Below are 23,904 nucleotides of genomic sequence, written 5' to 3' on the forward strand. Positions count from 1 at the left end.
CTCCATGTCTGTTTCTCAACTGTTGGGTCTGCGTGCAGATCACAGACCTGACACCAAGCGATGGACCAGTCAATTAAGATGCTTAAGAGGTAATTTAGAGGTATTTAAAAGGATTTTACCCAGGCACTTTACCAACTTTTCAATGAGTTTGCCGTCCCTCGGGTTTCACGCCAGTTAGGTGGAGTCAGGTTCTCTGTGACTCTCTATTGCTTTGGCTAGTTGACAGTTGCAGAAGCAGTATAAAAGCTTCCATTTCACAGCTGTTCACGTTCCAATGTCAGAAGCTGAAGCCTTTAGGATTTGGAAGAAACTTTTGAGCTGTATGCACTTTGGAAGTGTTTGCAGTGAGCTCTCTATTCACTTTCACCTCCATGGAGCAACCTCTCTCACCATTGACAGATCGCTTCTGTCATCTCAATCTTACCTGTCATCTATTCCAGCAGCATCGGTGCCCTTTGAATAATCTCACTTTGGTCCTCAGAATCCCACCACGATCAGCTCCAACACCAATATCACTAAACGCACCTGCATCATCAACCATGACACCAACCTTTTCCGCAATCACCTGATGGTGCACAGGGTGCAGGGCATCAGCACCTGACCACATTGCTACCCAGGAGGCCAGGGATGGCCTCACCATGGCCACATTGACTTCACTTGATGCTGTGCACCGTGGCTGCCATATGGTGCGCCAGATTGGCACGACCCCACTCCAGCACCATAAAGCATTCCTGTAATGCCCAAGCCATTCCTTTCACACTCATCACCATTGTGCAGGGTACCCTTATGTCTCACCATTCACTACAACTCACTAATCCACTTCCAAAGGTGCCCACAAATCTGTCCAAGAACACATCGGCCTAGACTTTATACCATCATCACTATCGCCCCAAAATGGACGATATTTCCGGCGTTAGTGGTTGTATTATTTTTCGGGATCACTGGAATATCACCCATTTTAAAAACCGCTAGTTTCTCCTATTTAATTGGCGTGATAGCCGTAGCGATCTGAAATGGGCGATAGCGATGTATTCAGTTGTGCAAGGCCGGCGTCCATAGCAACGGCCATTCTGCACATGCGTGGTTTTTTTTTATAGGTAATTAACTTTTCCCACGATTCAGGAAGTCAGGGGTCAACTCAGAAGACTGAAAGAGAGGGAGAGAGAGACCGCATTATTGTTGAGGCAAGCAGAGAGAAAATAAGAAAACCTGATACTAGAATGGAGATGGATTATGAGGAGTTGGGAGTGAGTGATGTTGAAGAGGTGGCAGAGGTGGGTGAGGGATGTGATTTGTCGGAGGTTGGAGGGAGAAGGAGAGCCAAAAGATTTTCTGATGAAGCAAATGCTGCCCTGGTCCACGAGGTGGAAACTCAGTGGAGTCAATTCACTCAGGGTGGTCATGGGAAACCACCCCCCCTCGCATATACCAAAGAATTTGAGTGGAGATCGCGGCAGTTGTGTCATCGGTGGCCCAGGATGCCTGAGAGCCAAATCAATGCCGTAATTGCTGGAACGACCGAGTTGGGTCTGGAAGAGTAAGTATTAAATTTATAATTGTAATGATGCAAAGACTCAATAATTAAAATGTAAATCTGCCAGATTGTAATTAAGCTGGTAATCTTGGTGTCATATGTTAGTTCTTAACCATGATCTTATTGAATTTATTCTTTGACCATAGATATAACCATGCATCAATTGCATACAAAGCATATTAGCTTATAACATTAACGATGAATAGCATTGGCAATGACTAATTGTGGATTATAATATCTGTGTGTTGTGTAATAGTATCGAGTAATATCTGTAATAGTACCGAGGCAATTAGCTTATGCCATGCTCTTGTCACCTTTGCAGAAGAAGATATCTGTGAATAGAGCTGAGCACAGGCGCACAGGAGGAAGGCCTGCTGAACTTTGCCAGTTAACAGACCTGGAGGAGCGGCGCCTTAGCACTTGTCGGTGTGCATAATCGTTCGGCCACCCGTGGTGGTGCTGATCCCGTTGTTGTGCCACGTGAGTAATGTATAAACCTTTGATGAGTTAAAGACATTTAATGCTATTTGAATATAATATGTGAATGATGCAATGTTATGTAATTAATGATGGGATCATGAAATCTCATTGCAATGCTATGCAGCCTCTCCTCTCATGATGTTAATCATATGTGACGTCTGTCGGTGATATTTATTGCAGTATTGTTGTTCCTCATACATATGTCTGTGTAGTGTAAGCATTCTCCTGTCACCCTGGTCTCCCCTTCCACTAACCTCAATTATGTTTTCTAGCTCCCCAGGAGCAATTCAGAAACGTGGAGGCCCTGAGAGCATCACCACTTCTCGTGCAGGTCGTGCTGACCACGGAGGAGACTAGTGAAGAGGATGATGAGCCTCAAGTGTGCTGCTCTAATATTCCTGTGGCCACGTCATTGTCAACTGAGGAAGTAGCGGGGCCAAGCCTCTTGCAGCAGGGCACCCCGAGTGGTTCAATGCCTACGTCGACCCCGTGGAGGTTGTTTCGGCGAGGTAACCTGGACATGGTTGCACTATTGAGGACGAGCATCGACATTGATCGAGAGCTTCTCCAGACAATGGGTGGATTGACCGGTAACATTGCCACACTGACTGCGCGTATCTCGGAGGACATGGCGCAGATGGTTGCGCCAATGCGGAGATCGGCCGATTCTGTCGATACCATGCGGCAGGTAGTGGTCTCGGGATATGGCACTGCACCCCAAGGTGCCGTACCACCCATGTCGACAGATGTGAGTCAGGAGGAAGCAGTTGTTTCTGACTCGGAAGATGTTTCTTTGGAAATGTCTACTCCAGCTTCAGCAGAGAATGTGATTCTGCCACTGTCACCACCCCGCCTCCCACCCCCATAGCAGGAGCACTCGAGGTGCCCTGTTGCAAGGCGGCTTGGTGTGAATGTGGGTAGAAGAGGGTGTAAGTGGGAAAGGGTGGGTTCAGGCCGGGGCGGGGGGGGGGGGGGGTAGATGCAAAGCGAAGCGTGGCCACAGGAAGCGGGGGCAGGGGGGGGCATTTTTATTTTTTTTTGTATTATTGACTGTTGGGGTTGATGTTATTAAAAAATTGTTGACGATTGGGGGGGATGTTTATGTCCAGTTATATTATAATTGTTATTGAAAAATTGTTGTTCTAATTAAATATTGTTGTTATTAAAAACATTTTGACTGTTGGGATGGGGGGGGGGGGGGGTTGGTGGTGATGGGTGTTTATATTCAATTATTTATTTAATATATATATGTTTGTTTTTTTCACTTTAATTTGTTTGAACATTTTTTTTAAATGTGTAATTATTAAATATTGTTATTTAACTTACAATTGTTGTGCAGTTTCCTCTAATAACAGAAAGGTTAAACATCAATACAAGGGTTGCAAACAATGGCCAGGCCAGGCCAGGCAAGGATGAAATGTAATGTAACGCAACTATAACTGTCACCAAAGTAACTTCACACAAAGTGGTCATTTATGAGCTGCTGATGGCAACAGTCTTGCAGCTGCGTAACTATCATGGGGCTTTTCCTGTGGTCTAGGGTGGGGTGGGGGCATGGGTTCAATGACAGGCTGATTATCCTCCCCGAGGTCCTCGTCCTCCTCCTGCTCCTCTTCCACCTCCCCTCTCTCCTGAGGTGGACCAACAGTTCCATCTGGCAATTCTTGTCCCCTCCTGATAACTAGGTTATGCAACATGCAGCACACCACAATGAACTCAGTGACCTGCTCAGGGTGGAATTGTAGTTCGCCTCCTGAGTGGTCTTGGCATCTGAAGTGCTGCTTAAGCACTCCAATTGTCTTTTCAATGATACTGCATGTGGCTATATGGCCTTCATTGTTGCGCTTCTCGGCTTCTGTCTGGGTCTTACACAGAGGGGCCATGAGCCAGCTGGCAAGGCCATATCCTTTAACCCCAGCATCCAATTGTGACCTTGTGGCTGACTCTTAAACAGGTCAGACGCAATGCCCTCACGCAAGATGTGCGCATCATGGATGCTCCCTGGAAAATATGCATTTACTGCCATGATTATTTGCTTGTGGTCAACAATGAGCTGCACATTCAGGGAGTGGAATCCCTTTCAATTCTGAAACACCTCTGCATCTGTAAAGGTGCTCGCAGGGTGATGTGCATACAGTCTATTGCTCCCTGCACCTTGGGGACGTTTGCTATTTTCGAGAACCCCAAAGCCATCTCACTCTGTGTCTCCCTGGTCATAGGGAAGCTGATAAAGTCCATCCTGTGAGCGTAAAGGGCTTCAGTCACCTGTTGAATGCAGCAATGTGTGGTGTGCTGAGAGATGCTGCAAATGTCGCAGCTGAGGCCTGAAAGGGTACCGATGCACAGAAGGAAAGTGACCTTAACCTCAACGGGCAGTGTGGACCTGATGGTGCTGGTAGGCTGCAGATCTCCCTTAATTAGCTGGCATATCTCACTGATGATCTCCTTTCAGAAGCGCAGCCTCCTCACGCATGTGTTATCGGACAAATTCAGGTATGATCACTTATCCCTGTAAATGCGTTGGGTTTAAGGTCTCCTCCTCCTCAGCAGTCTGCCAATCTTTGATTGGACACAAAATGCTCTTCATTGAATCTTCTCCCATCTCTATTCTGCAGCATGTGAGCAGTCACCAATACTGTCTGAGAAATTACAGGCCCCATTACTATAAATGCCCTAATATATCTTTAAAATTATTAAATTGTCCTCTACAAATGCAATATAAACTCAAAATTCACCACAATGTGGAGATGATTGTCAAGATTTTGAAACGACCTTAAAATCACTCACGAATTATTACTTCAATGCCCCTATTAACTTGAAGCAGCCTTTTATTAAAAGTTCTCTGGTTTACAAAATGGCGTCCATTCTGCTGGGTTATGGCCAAGTGAGTGCAGCTTTTCTTGAGCGTCTTTTTGGGTAAGCAATCATTTGGGCGGTATATGGGTGAAATGCCGAAAGTAGCGCTTGTCGAAAATCTGGGCAGTATTTGGGTGTTAGTTTCCATTATAAACAGTATTCAGGGTGGTGCACAAGTAATGACGTCAGATTTTATTAAAAAAATATGGGCGGGCAGCTCAGCTAATTCCCGGCGGTAATTGTATGCTGAAAGTTCCGCCGGCAGCAAATAGGCGATAATTGGGCATTAATTTCCATTTATAATCAAATATGGGTGGTAAACTGAATCTCGGCGGTTATATGGGCGGTAAATGGGTGGATATATGCCGAAAGTCTAGCCCTATATAGTGTTCCAATTAAAGATTTCAATGTTTGACAACACATTAGCAGAAACTCTACAAGAACATTGGCTAAAATACCCAAGTGCCTACCCTTGTGTGTTGTTAGTTGGTATGATTAGACAAGGATGAGGGTGAGTGTGAGGGATGGCTAGTGAGATGGGTAAGTGATAATGTACATAGGGAGAGGAATGGGTGGAGGTGCAAGATCAGTTGGTGTGAGTAAGGATATGCAGGGGTAGGTAGGGAATGCAGAATGATGGAGATGTGATGAGTGGCACAACACGATGAGGTTGAGTGTGGAGTGATGATGGGGATGTGATGAGTGTGGCACAACACGATGAGTGTCCTCCTGTGCAATGTGCAACCAGGCTGCGTTGGTATCCTGGGGAGGTCTCGTCCATCCACTGGAAGGGAAGAGAACCTCTCTGCGTGCTATGACTCCTCCATTAGCATCTGGAGGGAATCCTGGGAGAGCCTGGGTGCAGCCGTGCACCTCAGTACAATGATAGTCAGCGTTGCAGAACACTGACAGAACAACTGTCAAAATGTATGTGGGCATGGTCCCTTTAAAGAAACTGGCTGATGATGCGTCATCAGATGACATCATCAGACCAGCTTCCTGTTAATTGGCCGGGAAGCTCGCAGGGCAGACTTAACAAAACCAATCAGCGGAAGATTGTGTTGAGTGGACAGGATGGAGCCAGAAGCGCGTTTCCCACACCGTCCTGCCCACACCAGTCTTGCCCACTGTTGGCGAAATCGCGGCCCTTGTGTCTCATGGGCAAAAACTGAACACAGTACTCGAGGTGTGGTCTAACCAGAACATCATACCGTTTCAGCATAGCATCTTTGACCTATAAGGGTAAATTCAATGAGGCGGCACTCCTGATGTCAAGCTTCCCGCAACTGGAGCTCAGGTTACAGATAGGTCACTTAACACTTACAACAGATTCTGCTAAGAGTATTGCTTAATTTACCTTATACTCTACTATCTAACATTACAGTTGTTGACTGTTGCTTCACAGGGCCCTAAATTGGTCAAGGCATAAGGTCCGCCTATTTCTCGGCGGTGTGCCAGTGGTGCATCGTTTCAAACCACTGGCATACCGCCGAGACTTAAGAGGACAAAATTGGTCGATTTTATTTCGGCGTTATGTCGGTGGTATGTCAGCGGTCTGCAGCGGGTGGTACGTAACCTTGTAGTCGATCCAGGGGTCACCCTCGCATGCACCGTGAGTTGAAGAGAAGGGAGAGAGAATGAGAAGGAGCAGGAAGCTAGTCAATGGGAAGTTACTTTAAAAACACATTGCAGAGTTAAAAAAATATTCATAACAACTAATAATTCTATAGTTTGAAGAATGACATATTTTACAAAGCAAAAATCATAACAACAGAAATATTATGGAAATGTAAAAAAAATCAAAGCGCGGCAACATCGAAAAACACGGGAGGCTGAAGACACCCACCTTCGGTGAGACAGAGTTACCTGCCCCTCTCGAGAGAATTACAGAGAGTTACTCCGAGCTAACGAAGGGTGGTCATGGATAGCCCCCGCCAAAGAGTACAACAGAATATGGGATGAGATCGGGGAGGCTGTGTCCTCCACAAGTACCATGGTACGCACCGGGGAAAGGTGCGTAAGAGGTGGAACGACCTGGTTAGGGTAGCAAGAGTAAGTAGTGGTTTTATTTATGCACCGCCCATGTGCCATGTAAATGTAGGTTCAGTGTCACACGGACAATGTATTCGTGTTTTCAGGCAACGACAAGAGGATCAATGCAGTATTATTTTAGTGTGTGAGTGTGTGTGCGTGAGTGTGTGCGCGCGTGCGTGTGTGCCTGCGATGTTAAATGGATTGAAGATTTTTACTTTCATTTACTTTACTTTCTGCAGAAGAAGACATCTGCAGTAGCAGCCGATCATGGGGGTGGACCCGCAACCTCAGAGCCTCTGACTGAAATCGAGATCCGTGCCCTGTCCCTGGTCGGGGTTAGCAACTGTGCCACCACCGGCATTGGAGCTGACCCACTCACACAGGATGGTAAGTTGAAAGGAGATAAGGAAAGGTGGAGAGCAGAGAAATCAAAGGCAAAAATCAAAAAAGGGCCACTTTACAACATAATTCTAAAAGAACAAAGAGTTTTAAAAAAAACAAGCCTGAAGACTCTGTGTCTCAATGCAAGGAGCATTCGTAATAAGGTGGATGAATTAACTGCGCGGATAGCTGTTAGCGGATATGATGTAATTGGGATTCCGAAGACGTGGCTCCAGGGTGACCAAGGCTGCGAACTAAATATCCAGGCGTATTTAATATTCAGGAAGGATAGACAGAAAGGAAAAGGAGGTGGTGTAGCATTACTGGTTAAAGAGGAGATTAACGCAATAGTAAGGAAGGACATTAGCTTGGATGATGTGGAATCTGTATGGGTAGAGCTGCAGAACACCAAAGGGCAGAAAACGCGAGTGGGAGTTGTGTACAGACCACCAAACAGTAGTAGTGAGGTTGGGATGGCATCAAACAGGAAATTAGGGACGCGTGCAAAAAAGGCACAGTAGTAATCATGGGTGACTGTAATCTAAATATAGATTGGGCTAACCAAACTGGCAGCAATATGGTGAAGGAGGATTTCCTGGAGTGAAAAAGGGATGGTTTTCTAGACCAATGTCGAGGAACCAACTAGAGAGCTGGCCATCCTCGACTGGGTGATGTGCAATGAGAGGGGATTCATTAGCAATCTTGTTGTGGGGAAGAGTGACCATAATATGGTAGAATTCTTAATTAAGATGGAGAGTGACACAGTTAATTCAGAGACGAGGGTCCTGAAATTAAAGAAAGATAACTTCGATGGTTTGAGATGTGAGTTGGCTAGGATAGACTAGCGAATGATACTTAAAGGGTTGACGGTGGATAGGCAATGGCAGACATTTAAAGATCACATGGATGAACTTCAACAATTGTACATCCCTGTCTGGCATAAAAATAAAACGGGGAAGGTGGCTCAACTGTGGCTAACAAGGGAAATTAGAGATAGTGTTAAATCCAAGGAAGAGGCATATAAATTGGCCAGAAAAAGCAGCAAACCTGAGGACTGGGAGAAATTTAGAATTCAGCAGAGAAGGATAAAGGGTTTAATTAGGAGGGGGAAAATAAAGTATGAAAGTAAGCTTGCAGGGAACATAAAAACTGACTGCAAAAGCTTCTATAGATATGTGAAGAGAAAAAGATTAGTGAAGACAAATGCAGGTCCCTTGCAGTCAGAATCAGGTGAATTTATCATGGGGAAGAAAGAAATGGCAGACCAATTGAATAAATACTTTGGTTCTGTCTTCACGAATGAAAACACAAATAACCTTCCAGAAATACTAGGGGACCAAGAGTCGAGCGAGGAGGAGGAACTGAAGGAAATCCTCATTAGTCAGGAAATTGTGTGAGGGAAATTGATGGGATTGAAGGCCGATAAATCCCCAAGGCTTGATAGTCTGCATCCCAGAGTACTTAAGAAAGCGGCCCTAGAAATATTGGGTGCATTGGTTGACATTTTCCAACATTCTATAGACTCTGGATCAGTTCCTATGGATTGGAAGGTAGCTAATGTAACCCCTTTTTAAAAAAGGTGGGAGATTGAAAACAGGGAATTATAGATTGGTTAGCCTGACATCAGTAGTGGGGAAAATGTTGGAATCAATTATTAAAGATGTTATAGCAGCGCATTTGGAAAGCAGTGACAGGATCGGTCCAAGTCAGCATGGATTTATGAAAGGGAAATCATGCTTGACAAATCTTCTAGAATTTTTTGAGGATGTAACTGGTAGTGTATTCAACCAGCATTGTAACCCATGTATAATCTGACCGAAGTTGTACACTGTGAGAACAATGACCACTTGGTGGGAGACAGTCCTAACCTGGACCTTCAGGTATAAAAGAGGAAGCTCTACCCCCCTTCATCACTTGAGTGCGAAGGAATAAAGGACAGGTCACAGACTGACCTTCTCTCAAGCATGGGCCTCGTGTGCATTTATACTGTATAGTAAGGGCATATCAAATGGCGACGAGAAACTGGGATTTAAACCACGCGAGCATGGCCACTAGCAGAACAGACGAGAGGTACTGTGTTAAGGAATGGTTGGGACAGAGATTCAACATTGTTAAAGCAGCACACAGTTCTCCAGGCAGACAAGAGCAATCGGGCATGCCCCAACATGTAGTCGAACCCAGAGGGGGAGTTCGACAGAGACAATGGCAAGCTGAACGGCGATTCACGCCATTGCAAGAGACAATGCGGCCAGTAATGGGGCCATCAACACCTGTTAATGGCGCATTCAAGGACAGTCACAGGGGCAGTCAGGGACGATCGACTGGCAGGGGACCTTTTGTTTCAAACAACAGCTCATGTTGGAGGCGGGAGGCACACACTCAGCCGGAGTTTGCAGCGATGAGCAAAATACCTGCAGAAATTGCAGAAATGGACACTGGGGGAAATCGCTGGAAGCTGAAGTTCAGCGAGTTCATGTGGAGCACGTATAGAGTTCATACACCAGGACGCCACCGATAATGAAGAAAGTGCTCCTCAATGGCATCCCAGTATCAATGGAGCTAGACACAGGGGCCAGCCAGTCCCTGATGGGTATCAAACAGTTCGAAAAGTTGTGGGCGTCCAAGGCCAGGAGGCCACAATTATCGCTGATTGACGCACAGCTACGAACTTACACAAAGCAGATCATTCCGGTGCTCGGCAGCGCCACGGTAGTCGTGAACCATAAAGATTCGGAGAACAGGTTGCCACTCTGGATTGTCCCAGGGGACGGTCCCGCACTACTGGGGAGGAGTTGGCTTGCTGTCATGAACTGGAAATGGAGCGATGTCAATGCAATTTCCTCTGTGGAGCCATTATCATGCTCACAGATCCTGGACAAATTTGACCCATTATTTCAACCCGGCATCAGCACTTTCATGGGGGCCAAGGTAGTGATTCACAAAAATCCAGACGTCAGGCCAGTACATCACAAGGCCAGAGCGGTGCCGTACGTGATGTGGGAAAAGATAGAAGGTGAATTGGACCGCCTGCTGAGGGAAGGCATCATCTCGCCAGTCGAATTCAGTGACTGGACGAGCCCGATCGTGCTGGTGCTCAAGGCGAATGGGTCGGTCAGGATATCTGGTGATTACAAGGCCAACATCAATCGAGTGTCACTCCAAGACCAGTACCCGCTACCGAGAGCGGAGGACCTCTTTGCGACGCTATCCGGTGGCAAACTTTTTTCGAAATTGGACCTGACCTCAGCTTACATGACCCAGGAGCTGGCGAGTGAGTCGAAGAAGCTGACCACCATCACGACATACAAGGGGTTGTTTGAGTACAACAGATGTCCGTTCGGGATTTGCTCGGCCGCCGCGATCTTCCAACGAAATATGGAAAGCCTCCTCAAGTCGATTCCAGGGGCGGTGGTTTTTCAGGACAACATCCTCATCACGGGTTACGAAACTGAAGAACACCTCCACAACCTGAAGGAGGTGCTATGCAGACTGGACCGGGGAGGGCTGCGACTGAAAAAGGCGAAGTGCGTCTTCCTAGCTCCAGAGGTAGAATTCCTGGGGATGAGGGTAGCAGCAGACGGGATCAGCCCTACTGCGTCCAAGACGGAAGCGATCCAGAGAGCACCCAGACCCCGTAACACGACGGAGCTGCGTTCGTTCCTGGGGCTCCTGAACTATTTTGGTTACTTTCTTCCCAAATTGAGCACGCTGCTAGAGCTGCTACACGTGCTCCTATGCAAAGGTCGCGAATGGGTCTGGGGGGACAGCCAGGAAAGGGCTTTTAATAGAGCACGCAATTTGTTATGTTCCAACACTCTGTTAACACTATACGACCCATGTAAGAAACTTGTGTTAACGTGCGATGCGTCGTCCTATGGTGTCGGGTGTGTGTTGCAGCATGTCAATGTCAAGGGTCAGTTACAGCCGGTAGCTTATGCCTCCAGGAGTCTGTCCCAGGCAGAAAGGGGTTATGGGATGGTAGAAAAGGAGGCGCTCGCATGTCTATGTGCTGTAAAGAAAATGCACCACTACCTGTTTGGCAGGAAATTTGAGCTTGAGACAGATCACAAACCCCTAACGTCCCTTTTGGCCGACAACAAGGCCATAAATGCAAACGCATCGGCCCGCATACAGAGGTGGGCACTCACGTTAGCCGCCTATGACTATACAATTCGGCACAGACCGGGCACTGAAAACTGCGCCGATGCACTCAGCAGGCTCCCACTAGCCACCACTGAGGGGGCTACCGAGCATGCTGCTGAGATGGTCATGGCTATTGAAGCTTTCGGAAGCGAAGGCTCACCCGTGACAGCCCGTCAGATTAAAGTCTGGATAAATAGAGACGCGCTATTGTCTCTAGTCAAGAAATGTGTCCTGAATGGCGACTGGGCAGCCACATACAGGGCATGCCCTGAGGAATTTAAACCATTTCACAGGTGCAGGGATGAACTCTCGATTCAGGCCGATTGCTTACTGTGGGGAAACCGCGTAGTCATGCCCCAGATGGGCAGAGAGGTGTTCATCAGAGAACTCCACAATGAGCACCCGGGCATTGTCATGATGAAGGCAATTGCCAGGTCACACGTTTGGTGGCCAGGGATAGACGCAGATCTGGAACTTTGTGTTCGCAGGTGCAACACGTATGCCCAGCTGGGCAATGTGCCCAGGGAAGCCCCTCTTAGCCCCTGGCCATGGCCCGCCAAGCCTTGGTCACGCATCCATGTGGACTACGCAGGTCCTTTCTTGGGAAAAATGTTTTTGGTTGTAGTAGACGCCTACTCTAAATGGATCGAGTGTGACATTCTAAATTCAAGCACATCCTCTGCCACGGTAGAAAGTCTACGGGCAATGTTCGCCGCCCACGGTCTACCAGAAGTCTTGGTCAGCGACAATGGCCCGTGCTTCACAAGCACTGAATTCCAGGACTTCATGGCAGGCAATGGAATTAACCATGTCAGAACGGCACCGTTCAAGCCGGCCTCAAACAGCCAGGCAGAACAAGCAGTGCAGATAATCAAACAGGGGCTGCTCAGAATCCAAGGGGGTTCCCTACTAACCTGCTTATCACGCCTCCTGTTGGGCCTATAGATCCTGACCACACTCGTTCACGGGGGTTCCACCCACAGAGCTGCTAATGAAAAGGATATCCCTTATACACCCCACCATGAAAGAAATTGTCGAGAGCAGGTGCCAGCCACAATATGACTACCATGACAGGAATGCGAGGGCGCGATGTATTGATGTAAATTATCCTGTTTTTGTCCTCAACTACGCTGCAGGGCCCAAATGGCTCGCAGGCACTGTGATTGCCAAAGAGGGAAATAGGATTCTGGTAGTTAAAGTTAACAATGGACAAATCTGCCGCAAACACGTGGATCAAACAAAAAGGAGGTTCAGCAACCCCATAGAAGAAGCAGAGGAAGATCACAATATCGAGTTCACTCAACCACAGGTGACCGAATACCGGAACCAAAGGGAGGAGAGCCCAGTCACTGTGGGCAGTCTGGATAGGCCTGAGGCACCGCAAACAGCAGACACTCAGGCCAGCGCCCAACAACCGGAGCCCCAACTCAGGCGCTCTACAAGAGAGCGTAAACCACCAGAGAGACTCAACCTGTGATCCCAATAAGACTTTGGGGGGGGGAGGTGATGTCATGTATTCAACCAGCATTGTAACCCATGTATAATCTGACCGAAGTTGTACACTGTGAGAACAATGACCACTAGGTGGGAGACACTCCTAACCTGGACCTTCAGGTATAAAAGGGGAAGCTCCACCCACCTTCATCACTTGAGTGCTAAGGAATAAAGGACAGGTCACAGACTGACCTTCTCTCAAGCATGGGCCTCGTGTGCATTTATACTGTGTAGTAAGGACGTATCAGAGTGGACAAGGGAGAACCAGTGGTTGTGGTGTAGTTGGACTTTCAAAAGGCTTTTGACAAGGTCCCACACAAGAGATTAGTGTGCAAAATTAAAGCACATGGTATTGGAGGTAATGTATTGACGTGGATAGAGAACTGGTTGGCAGACAGGAAGCAAAGAGTGGGAATAAACAGGTCCTTTTCATAACGGCAGGCAGTGACTAGTGGGGTACCGCAAGGTTCAGTGCTGGGACCCCAGCTATTTCCCATATATATTAATGATTTTGACAAAGGAATTAAATGTAATATCTCGAAGTTTGCAGATGACATGAAGCTGGGTGGCAGCGTGAGCTGTGAGGAGGATGCTAAGAGGCTGCAGGGTGATTTGGACAGGTTAGGTGAGTGAACAAATGCATGGCAGATGCAGTATAATGTAGATAAATGTGAGGTTATCAACTTTGGTGGCAAAAACAGGAAGGCAGGATATTATCTGAATGGTGACAGATTAGGAAAAGGGGAGGTGCAACGAGACCTGGGTGTCATGGTACATCAGTCATTGAAAATTGGCATGCAGGTATAGCAGGCGGTGAAGAAGGCAAATGGCATGTTGGCCTTCATAGCGAGCGGATTTGAGTGTAGGAGCACGGAAGTCTTATTGCCGTTGTACAGGGCCTTGGTGAGGCCACACTTGAATATTGTGTGCAGTTTTGGTTTCCTAATCTGAGGAAGGACATTCTTGCTATTGAGGGAGTGCATCGAAGGTTCACCAGACTGATTCCCGGAATGGCAGGACTGACATATGAAGAAAGACTGGATCGACAAGGCTCATATTCACTGGAATTTAGAAGAATGAGAGGGGATCTCATAGAAACATATAAAATTCTGACAGGATTGGACAGGTTCGATGCAGGAAGAATGTTCCTGATGTTGGGGATGCCCAGAACCAGGGGTCACAATCTAAGGATAAGGGGTAAGCCATTTAGGACCGAGATGAGGAGAAACTTCTTCATTCAGAGAATTGTGAACCTGTGGAATTCTCTACCACAGAAAGTTGTTGAGGCCAGTTCATTAGATATATTCAAAAGGGAGTTCGATATGGCCCTTATGGCTAAAGGGATCAAGGGATATGAAGAGAAAGCAGGAATGGGGTACTAAAGTTGCATGATCAGCCATGATCATATTAAATGGTGGTGCAGACTCGAAGGGCCGAATGGCCTACTCCTGCACCTATTTTCTATGTTTCTAATCCCCGGTCTGTGTTGCGGCCCTGTCATGTCATGTAATGTAACTGTAATGTTAGCCTCATGTGATGCACTGCAATGTTGGGGACATGTAACGCAATGCATATTTGTATTGTCTGACTGCGCTAAGTAATGCAGCTGTCATGTATGTGACCTTCATGTAACTGTAACCTTCATGTAACAACACTGTACACTGTATATACCTAAGAAATGCACACCTTGACCACAAGGGGTGAACTTGTGGGAGACAATCCTCACCTGATCATCCAGGTATATAAAGGGAGGTCCCACGCAGGGTAATCACTTCTTGGTCCTGTGAATAAAGGTACAGGTCACAGAGTGACCTTGTCTCCAGTATGTGCCTCATGTTGATTTACAGCAGTTTACAGTAGAGTGTAAGGGCACAACATTTGGCGACGAGAAATGGGAATCAACGACTCACGAGAATGGCCACCATTAGCACAGAGGAACGATACTGTGTTGGTGAAGACTGGGACGATTTCATTGAGAGGCTCCAACAGAGCTTTGTCACGAAGGACTGGATGGGAGCGGCAGGGCTGACAAGCGAAGGGCGCATCTACTGACCAGATGTGGACCAAAGACGTAAGCGCTGATGAAAGACCTGCTCGCACCCGAGAAGCCGGCAGACAAGACCTTTGAGGAGCTCAGCAAACTGATCGGTGAGCACCTCAAACCGGTGAGCAGTATACACATAGCCCAGTACCGATTCTATACTCATCGACGTCGGGAAGGGCAGAGCATACCGGACTTTGTTGCGGACCTTCGGCGCTTGGCCAGCCTCTGTAAGTTCACAGACACCTGCAGGAGGGAGATGTTACGGGATTTCTTCATTAAGGGATTTTTAGGAAGCTAATTGAGACCAAGGAATTGATCTTGGAAGCAGCGGTGTTGATGGCTCAAACCTTCATGGTGGGGGAGGAGGAAACCAAGATCATATACGCGCGCAACTCTGCTCCCAATGTGGCGATGGAGCAGGGAGTTAACATGGTGAACCCGACTCAGAACCCCGCAGGCAGGCAAGGTCAATTCGACTTCAACCAGGCAGTAACAGACTCTAGGGTGGGTCCTCAACACAGACAATGGCAGGGTAAACGGACATTTACACCATCACAAGGGACAATACGTCCCAGGATGGGGCCATTGACACCCACTAATAGAGTGCTCAAGAGTACTCAAAGAGACAATCAGAGAGGAATGCCTGGTAACAGCTCTTTTGTTCAAAACAATCTCAGCTCCTGCTGGAGGTGCAGGGGCAGACATGCTGCGAAAACCTGCAGGTTTCAACAATTTATCTGCAGAAATTGTAACTTCAGTGGACATTTAGCCAGAATGTGCAGGAAGCGGGCAGCGAGGCTGGTTTACGAAGTGGATGAACCACAAGAGGGGTCTGCAAGGCAGGGTTATGCTTGGGACACAGCAATGGATGCTGAGGTTCAGCGGGTTCAGGTGGCAAACATCCACAGCTCATACACAAAGACGCCACCTATGGTGATGAGAGTATTGTTAAACGGCATCGCGGTACGCATGGAGCTGGACACAGGAGCCTGCCAGTCACTTATGAGTGTCCAACAATTCGAGAAACTATGGCCACTCAGAACTAGCAGACCAAACTTGAACGCATTGACACGCAATTATGGATGTAGACCAAAGAGATCATCCCAGTGCTCGGCAGTGCAATGTTGGTGGTCATACATAATGGATCAGAGAACCGGCTGCCACTCTGGATTGTCCCAGGAAATGGTCCCTCGCTTTTGAGGAGGAGTTGGCTAGCCGAGATGAACTGGAAATCGAGGGATGTGCAACACCATTTCATCTGTGGAGCGAAGTTCATGCTCACAGGTCCTACAAAAGTTTGAGTCACTATTTCAACCTGGTGTTGGGACTTTTAAAGGTACCAAAGTAGTGATACGCATCACCCCGGACACACACCAGTGCACCATAAAGCCAGAGCTGTGCCATATGTGATGCGGGAGAAAATTGTGAGCGAGTTGGACAGGTTACTAAGAGAGGGCATAATTTCGCCCGTTGAATTCAGCGACTGGGCAAGCCCTATTGTCCCTGTCCTAAAAACGGATGGCTCGGTCAGGATCTGTGGCGACTGCAAAGCCACCATCAACCGAGTGTCACTACAAAACCAATGCCCGCTTCTGAGAGCGGAGGATCTTTTTGCCACGCTGGCAGGCGGCAAGCTGTTCACCAAGTTGGACCTCACTTCGGCCTACATGACCCAAGAACTGGCCAAAGAATCCAAGCTACTGACCATCATCACCACGCACAAGGGGCAGTTTGTCTACAACAGGTGTCCGTTTAGCATTCGTTCAGCAGCCGCTATCTTTCAAAGGAACATGGAAAGCCTGCTCAAATCCATCCCCGGAACAATCGTATTTCAGGACGACATCCTTATCACGGGTCGAGACACCGAGGAACACCTCCACAACCTGGAGGAGGTGCTACGCCGACTGGACCGGGTAGGCCTGCGACTAAAGAAGTCCAAGTGTGTGTTTTTGGCCCCAGAGATCGAGTTTTTGGGCAGGAGGATTGCCGCAGACAGGATCCGGCCTACCGAATCCAAAACGGAGGCGATCCGTCGTGCGCCCAGGCCCGGCAACACATCGGAGTTGCGTTCATTTCTGGGATAACTGAATTATTTCAGGAACTTTCTGCCGAACTTAAACACAGCCGTTACATGGTTTTGGGGGGAATGTCAGTAACGGGCTTTCAATCGGGCGAGGAACCTGCTTTGTTCTAATAAGCTGTTGACCCTGTACAACCCCTGTAAGAAATTGGTTTTGAAATGCGATGCATCATCCTATGGGGTTGGGTGCGTGTTGCAGCAGAGAAATGATGAGGGCCAACTCCAACCTGTAGCTTATGCTTACAGGTCGCTCACCAAGCAGAAAGTGGATATGGGATGGTTGAAAAGGAAGCACTCGCATGTGTCTACGGGGTGAAAAAGATGCACCAGTACCTTTTTGGCAGAAGGTTCGAGTTAGCAATGGACCACAAGCCGTTAACATCCCTGCTGTCCGACAGCAAAGCTGTCAATGCCAATGCGTCAGCTCGCATACAGCGATGGGCTCTCACGCTGGCTGCGTATGACTACACCACAAGGCACTGGCCAGGCACCGAAAACTGCGCTGATGCGCTCAGCAGGCTTCCACTGGCCACCACTGAGGGGGCAGCGGAGGAAAGCGCTGAGATAGTCATGGCTGTCGATGCCTTCGATAGCGCAGGCTCCCCCATCACAGCCCACCAGATTAAAACATGGACAAACAGAGATACCCTCCTATCCTTGATTAAGAAATGTGTCCTGACTGGGGATTGGGCGCCCGCACACGGAGCATGCCCTGAAGAGGTCAGACTGTTTCACAGATGGATGGATGAACTCTCTATCCAAGCCGACTGCCTTCTATGGGGCAGTCGGGTAGCCATGCCCCAGAAGGGAAGGGAAGCATTCATCAGGGAACTCCACAGCGAGCACCCAGGCATTGTGCTAATGAAGGCCATTGCCCGGTCACATGTATGGTGGCCGGGAATTGATGCAGACCTGGAACACTGTGTTCGCAGGTGCATGACATGTGCCCAGCTGGGCAATGCCGCCAGGGAGGCCCCACTCAGCCTGTGACCCTGGCCCACCAGGCCATGGTCACGTATTCACGTAGACTACGCGGGCCCATTCATGGGGAAAATGTTTCTCATTGTCGTTGATGCATACTCGAAATGGATCAAGTGCATCATATTGAATTCGTGCACGTCGTCCACCACAGTGGAGAGTCTGCGTGCGGTCTTTGCGACCCACGGCTTGCCGGACATCCTGGTTAGTGACAACGGCCCGTGCTTCACTAGCTATGAATTCCGGAAGTTGATGTCGGGTAATGGCATCAAACATGTCAGGACAGCACCGTTGAAGCTGACTTCCAACGGCCAGGCGGAACGTGCGGTCCAAATCATAAAACAAGCATGCTCTGGATTCAAGGACCCTCCCTTCAATGCCGCCTATCGCGCCTCCTGCTGGCCTACAGGTCCCGACCGCATTCGCTCACGGGAGTCCCGCCAGCGGAACTACTCATGAAATGCACTCTTAAAACTCGGCTGTCCCTCATTCACCCAGTCCTGTCAGGCATTGTTGAGGGCAAGCGCCAGTCCCAAAATGAGTGCCACGACCGTAACTCAAAGGGGTGAGGTATAGAAATCGATGACCTGTATTTGTTCTTAATCATGCTTTGGGGCCCAAGTGGCTTGAGGGTACTGTAATTGGTAATGAGGGGAATAGGATCATAGTGGTCAGACTTAACAATGGACAGACATGCCGCAAGCATCCGGACCAAGTAAAAAAAAGGTTCAGCATGTACACTGAGGAACCTGAGGAAAATCATGAGATGCTGCCCACACCACTGCCAGAGAACGAGCAACAAGAACCATCAGCAGCATGCACAGTCCCTGCGGCCAGCCCGGACGAGCCGGAATCACCCCAGGTGACAAAGATGCATGCCAAGGCTCAACAACCAGAGCCCCAACTGCGGCGCTCCACGAGAGAGCGTCGACCCCCTGAAAGACTCAATCTTTGACCCAAAGACGTCGGGGGGGGGAGGTAATGTCATGTATGTAGCCTTCATGTAACTGAAACCTTCATGTAACAACACTGTACACTGTATACACCTAAGGAATGCACACCTTGATCACAGGGGTTGCACTGATGGGAGACACTCCTCACCTGGTCATCCAGGTATATAAAGGGAGGTCCCACGCAGGGTTATCACTTCTTGGTCCTGTGAATAAAGGTTCAGGTCACAGTGTGATCTTGTCTCCAGTATGTGCATCGTGTTGATTTACAGCAGTATACAGTAGAGTGTAAGGACACAACAGCAGCAGTGGTGTGCATTTTAGTAAGACTGCGATGAATCACTGTACTATGTACTCATGTAACCCTAACCCCTCCGCTGGTGCCAAGCATTTTTAAATATTGTTTGCTACTTCCAGACTCGGACGATTCAGACCACACCGACACAGAGTGACCAGACGACAGACCCATTGCCTCCACCTCTGGCATCATCCAGTCCTCTCCTGACTTCACCACTGGCAGAGATGATGAAGACTAAGAGGAAGAGGAGGAGCCGCTGATCCTGGAGCCAATGGAGGTGCAGCTGTGGGTGGAGACGGAGGAGGATACACCAGCTCCATGTGAGCCAGCTGGAACATCCTCCACCACAGAGTCTGTATTCAGGGGATTCCCCCATGGCTCCTCTGATTCTGCGGGACCAAGTGGTGCACAGCAAGACACCCCCAGTGTTGCAGCGCCTTTGCCGCAGGAACGGGAGGTTGGTGCAGAAAAGGCTGGTTGCTGTAGGCGTGTACCAGGACATGTTGCGTCTGTCACAGGCCAGCATCGACATAGGTCGAGAGCTGCTCAAGGCCACAGCTACGATAGCCGCAAACATCGCAGCGCTATTAGAGAGGCAGTTGGAGGATATGTCGCGTATGATCACCGTGAGGAGTGGACTGCCGATGCCGTCGAAGCCGTGCGGCAATCGACAGGATCGGGACATGACATGGAACCCCACTGTGACATAGTAGTCGGGTCAACAGCACCTGAGGGTGGGGAGATAACAACATCTTCCAGCCCGGAAGCCATGCCTTCTGGATCATGAGTGTCTCCTGAGGCCCCATTCATTGCACCTGCAATGTCTTGCTCCCAACAACAGCAACAGCACTCGGGGTGCAGTGCTGCACACCAGCTTTGTACCACCACGGGGAGGTCCAGGCTCAGGGGCATTGGTAAAGGGAAGGGCGGGGGTAAGAAATGGGGAATAGTCCCAAGAGTGGTGTAGCACGCAGTCGAGGTGGAGGTCGAGGTCGAGGACAGTAAAAGGTCTTTTCTTGTACTTGTTCACTGAATAATTGAAGTTTGATTTGTAAAAGTTTATTAAAGTTGTTAAAGTTTTGTTGAAGTTGTTATTAAAGTTGTTATTCAAGTTATTAAAGTTGAGTTAGTTATAAGTTTTAGAAAGTTTTAAAATTGTTGTATATTTTTGACATTTTTACATAAACTTTTGAATTGAATTCAAGCATTCTTGTACAGTGTCAAACTTTTGGGGTTAGTCATCAGTGTCCCAAAGCACAGCTCTCCACATTCAAGCAAAGTGTTCATTTATAAACCTTCTCATATCTGGTTCCTCCATTGGACAGGTAGTCAGCAATACAGGCTGAGACAGTACAGGCAGTGGCGTAACTACGCCAATGCAGTGGCATTGGGGCGCTCGCCTGAAGGGGGGCCCACCAGCTGCTTCCTTGCGAACTCGTTGGCGGTGTGGTTCAGCTGGAAAACGCTCTTGTCCATCCTCTTGGTGAAAGTTTTGAACCTGTCCACCCGGCTCTCCATCTCCTGCAGGTTGAGGGGGTGCTGAGCATCAGGAAGAAGTTGCCCCCCACCATTTTGTCCTTCTTGGCTTTCCTCTTGCCCTGCTTCCAAGCCTTCTCATCGTTGCAGGTGAGTAAGTGCTGGAAGGCGTCGCAGCAGGCCAGCACCGGGTGGCTTGTCATGTGGTTCATCCACAGGGTCAGCCCTTTCTTCCACTTGGAGATGAAGTTCTCCTTGAAGCAGCTGGTGGCTTACTTCTTGGGGATGTGGGGCACCGAGATGACAGGGAACTTCTCCACCAGCCAGCCGTGCAGTCAGTCAATGTGCTTGTATAAGAGGGTTGACCGGACACTGGGTGTGGCTGGGCACCAGGCTGTACGAGATGCAGCTCTTGATGTCCTTGAACTTGGTCTGCTTGGTGGGCTCGTCAATGGAGCAGGCGAACAGGGTTCTCCGGCCGTGCGGGCCGGCCGTCACGCAGATCTTGTCGGTGTCCTTGAGGATGCCGGCCGCCCCGCCCAGGATGAACGCCTCATAACCCGACTTGACGAAGTTGGAGAAGTGGTTGAGGTTCCTGCTGACTCTGGCCGTGCTCTTGGAGGAGGAGGCGGCGGCTGAGGAGGAGGAGGAGGAGGACACCGACCCCCGTGCTCACTCGATAACGGTCCGTCCCGTCGAAATCCAAGAACCCGCTGCCGCCTCCCTCGCTCCCACCGCCCTCGGACAGCGGCTCGTCCGCCACCATCGAGTTATCGTCCCAATCGTCATCCCAGTCATCGTCGTCGCTGTTGCCCGATGCTTGGTGCTGAAGCCCCGTCAGGACCGCTGCCCGCACCCGCCCCCCCCCACCCCCCACAACCCGGCCGAGGTCACCGCCGTCCGTTTGGGTGAGAGGCGGGGAGCAGAAGGTGCTGGTGGCAGGGCAGGCCGGCAGGGGGAAGCCGCTGGGGGACTGAGGCTGAGGGGGTGCAGGGCTGTCGTAGCCGCCGGTCGGCATGTTGGCACAGCGTCGCCCCCACTCCCGGCCCGCAGGATCTGCATGTACGAGGCCGGGAAGAGGCCCCTCTGACTGCGGCTGTTGCTCCCCTCCAGCCGGCCCTCGATGTCGTGCTCACGGTACACGGTCAGCACCTCATCCTCCCGCATCGAGATCTCGCCCACATTCTCGCTCTGGAAATCGTACAGAGCCCGAGCCTGGAGTGCCATGGTCCTGCCATTCGCACCCAGCTCAGCTCTGCTCCCAGACCCCGCAGTAATCCCCCCACCCTATAAACCCTCCCTCACATCGGTCCCAGCTCCCCCAGAACCCGAACTCCCTCTTCGGCCCCCCGGACCCCCTCATTCGAGGGGCAGCTGCGTGGGGTCTTCCCTGACCGGCTGCACTTTTCCCTGTCGTTCTGTGATTTTTGTAAATCTATGTTTGCATTGGGGCCCACATCCTCCAGTTACGCCACTGAGAAAAGGCCCCATTCTTTTTAAATCTCCATAATAAATTTTCAGAAAAAAAATAACTAAAATGGCTTCTATCTGAATAAGTTACTCAGTACCAATAAAAATAAATTTTCCACTCCAAATCGCACTGTAAAGTCATTGTTCACCTCAGTAATACAGAGGCGCTGCTTTAGCTGATAGTTCCCGATTTCCAAAATGATGGCTCCATGCACTCCGCCCATTCCCGCCCACTTAACATCGCATAAAACCAGGACGGTATGCAACTCTGATGGTATGTCGACAGTATGCAATGAAAATCGGACTTTTTGGATGGTATGTGGGCGGCCCTGCACGGCAGACGGTATGCCAGCGATATGTCGGTGTTTTATTCACCAAAATCGCATTTTCGGACAGTACGTGGACGGTGGTGGGTGATATGTCAATGAATTTCGGGCCCCACAGTAACTGCATATGTTACATGCAGTCTGCTAATACCTCAAAACCCCTTCCAACATCATAGCTGAACTATTTTATACCAACCATACGTATGTCACTCATTTTTGTTTCAAATGTGCAATTCCTTACAATGATCTATGTTAAATTGTATTTGGCGCTGTTCCAGCCATTTATAGATCTTATCTAGTTCCTCAGTAGAGTTCACTGCACCCGCCCCCCACCCCCCACCCCACCCCATCAATTTAGTATAATCTGCAAATTTAACCAATTTGTCGAGAGATTTTGAGTCCATCATAATGTACATTAGAAACAGTAGGGAGCTCACCATCAATCCCTGGTGCATACCAAGTAGGATTGCCCGTCCCCCGAGTCCTCAACATCACTCTCCTAAGTAAGTGGCTGCTGTTCACTTTCCTTCAGCCAATGCTTATCCATTTCCATTTTGCCTGAATTCTCACTATATAGGAACATCGGAACAGGAGTAAGCTATTCAGCCCCTCAAACGTTTAAGATTGAAGGAATGTGGCCAGGGGGAGGGGGATAATCTCCTGAAGTGAAGTTACTTTAAATACATTCAAAAATCTTTAACTGATTAATTTATAAAGTATGGATATGCAGAGACTTTGATATTAATGGTGAAAGTTCATAAACTTTGTAGCTTGAATATTTTTATTTTACAGTTAAATACATGGTTTGATTGTTTAAACATATTTGAACTTCAAAATATTTCTTTGATAACTAATTTGGGTTAACTTATTCAGAAAATAACGTACAGATATCAGAAACATTAGGATGATATACATTATTCATGGCAGTAATATAATTATTTTCAAAAATCCAGAAGTAGTCCTGTTTTTATCATTTTTACTCTGACTTCAATACCACAAAAGCAGACCCTGGATTAAATATTCACTGCCCTGGACTTGTCCCAGATTTCAATCTCTTTTCAATCGTGGCAATAAATAGCTTAGTGATTGTTTTAATTTGTAATTTTTATAATCACTGCAACCATTAAACAAATATATAGCTACAACAGCCATAGCGACAACAACCAACATCTGTAATTCTGACTAATTCCCACCACCAGGAAGGTTAGAAATGAACTTACATTGAGTTGAAAATTCATTAATCCAATTTGGACTGATTTGATTTGGAAAATTAGAAATTTGGCACAGTTTGTATAATTTGGGCTGATATACTTGGTATAAAAGCAATTCAGAAGCACTAAAAAGTTTTTCCCCATTTCCT

General features: G+C 48.4%; 1 protein-coding gene and 1 pseudogene across 2 annotated transcripts in view; both read right to left on the bottom strand.

Moving 5' to 3' along the window:
• Positions 1 to 21,975, bottom strand: part of LOC139272857 (sorting nexin-18-like) — a 77,303-nt pseudogene extending 55,328 nt beyond the window's left edge.
• LOC139273124 (neurexin-1-like) overlaps positions 1 to 23,904 on the bottom strand; it is a 2,375,046-nt gene that overhangs the window by 226,807 nt on the left and 2,124,335 nt on the right. The gene's annotated exons all lie outside the window — the stretch shown is intronic.

This window comes from Pristiophorus japonicus, chromosome 9 (assembly GCF_044704955.1).
Source record: "Pristiophorus japonicus isolate sPriJap1 chromosome 9, sPriJap1.hap1, whole genome shotgun sequence".
NCBI classification, from domain to species: Eukaryota; Metazoa; Chordata; class Chondrichthyes; family Pristiophoridae; genus Pristiophorus; species Pristiophorus japonicus.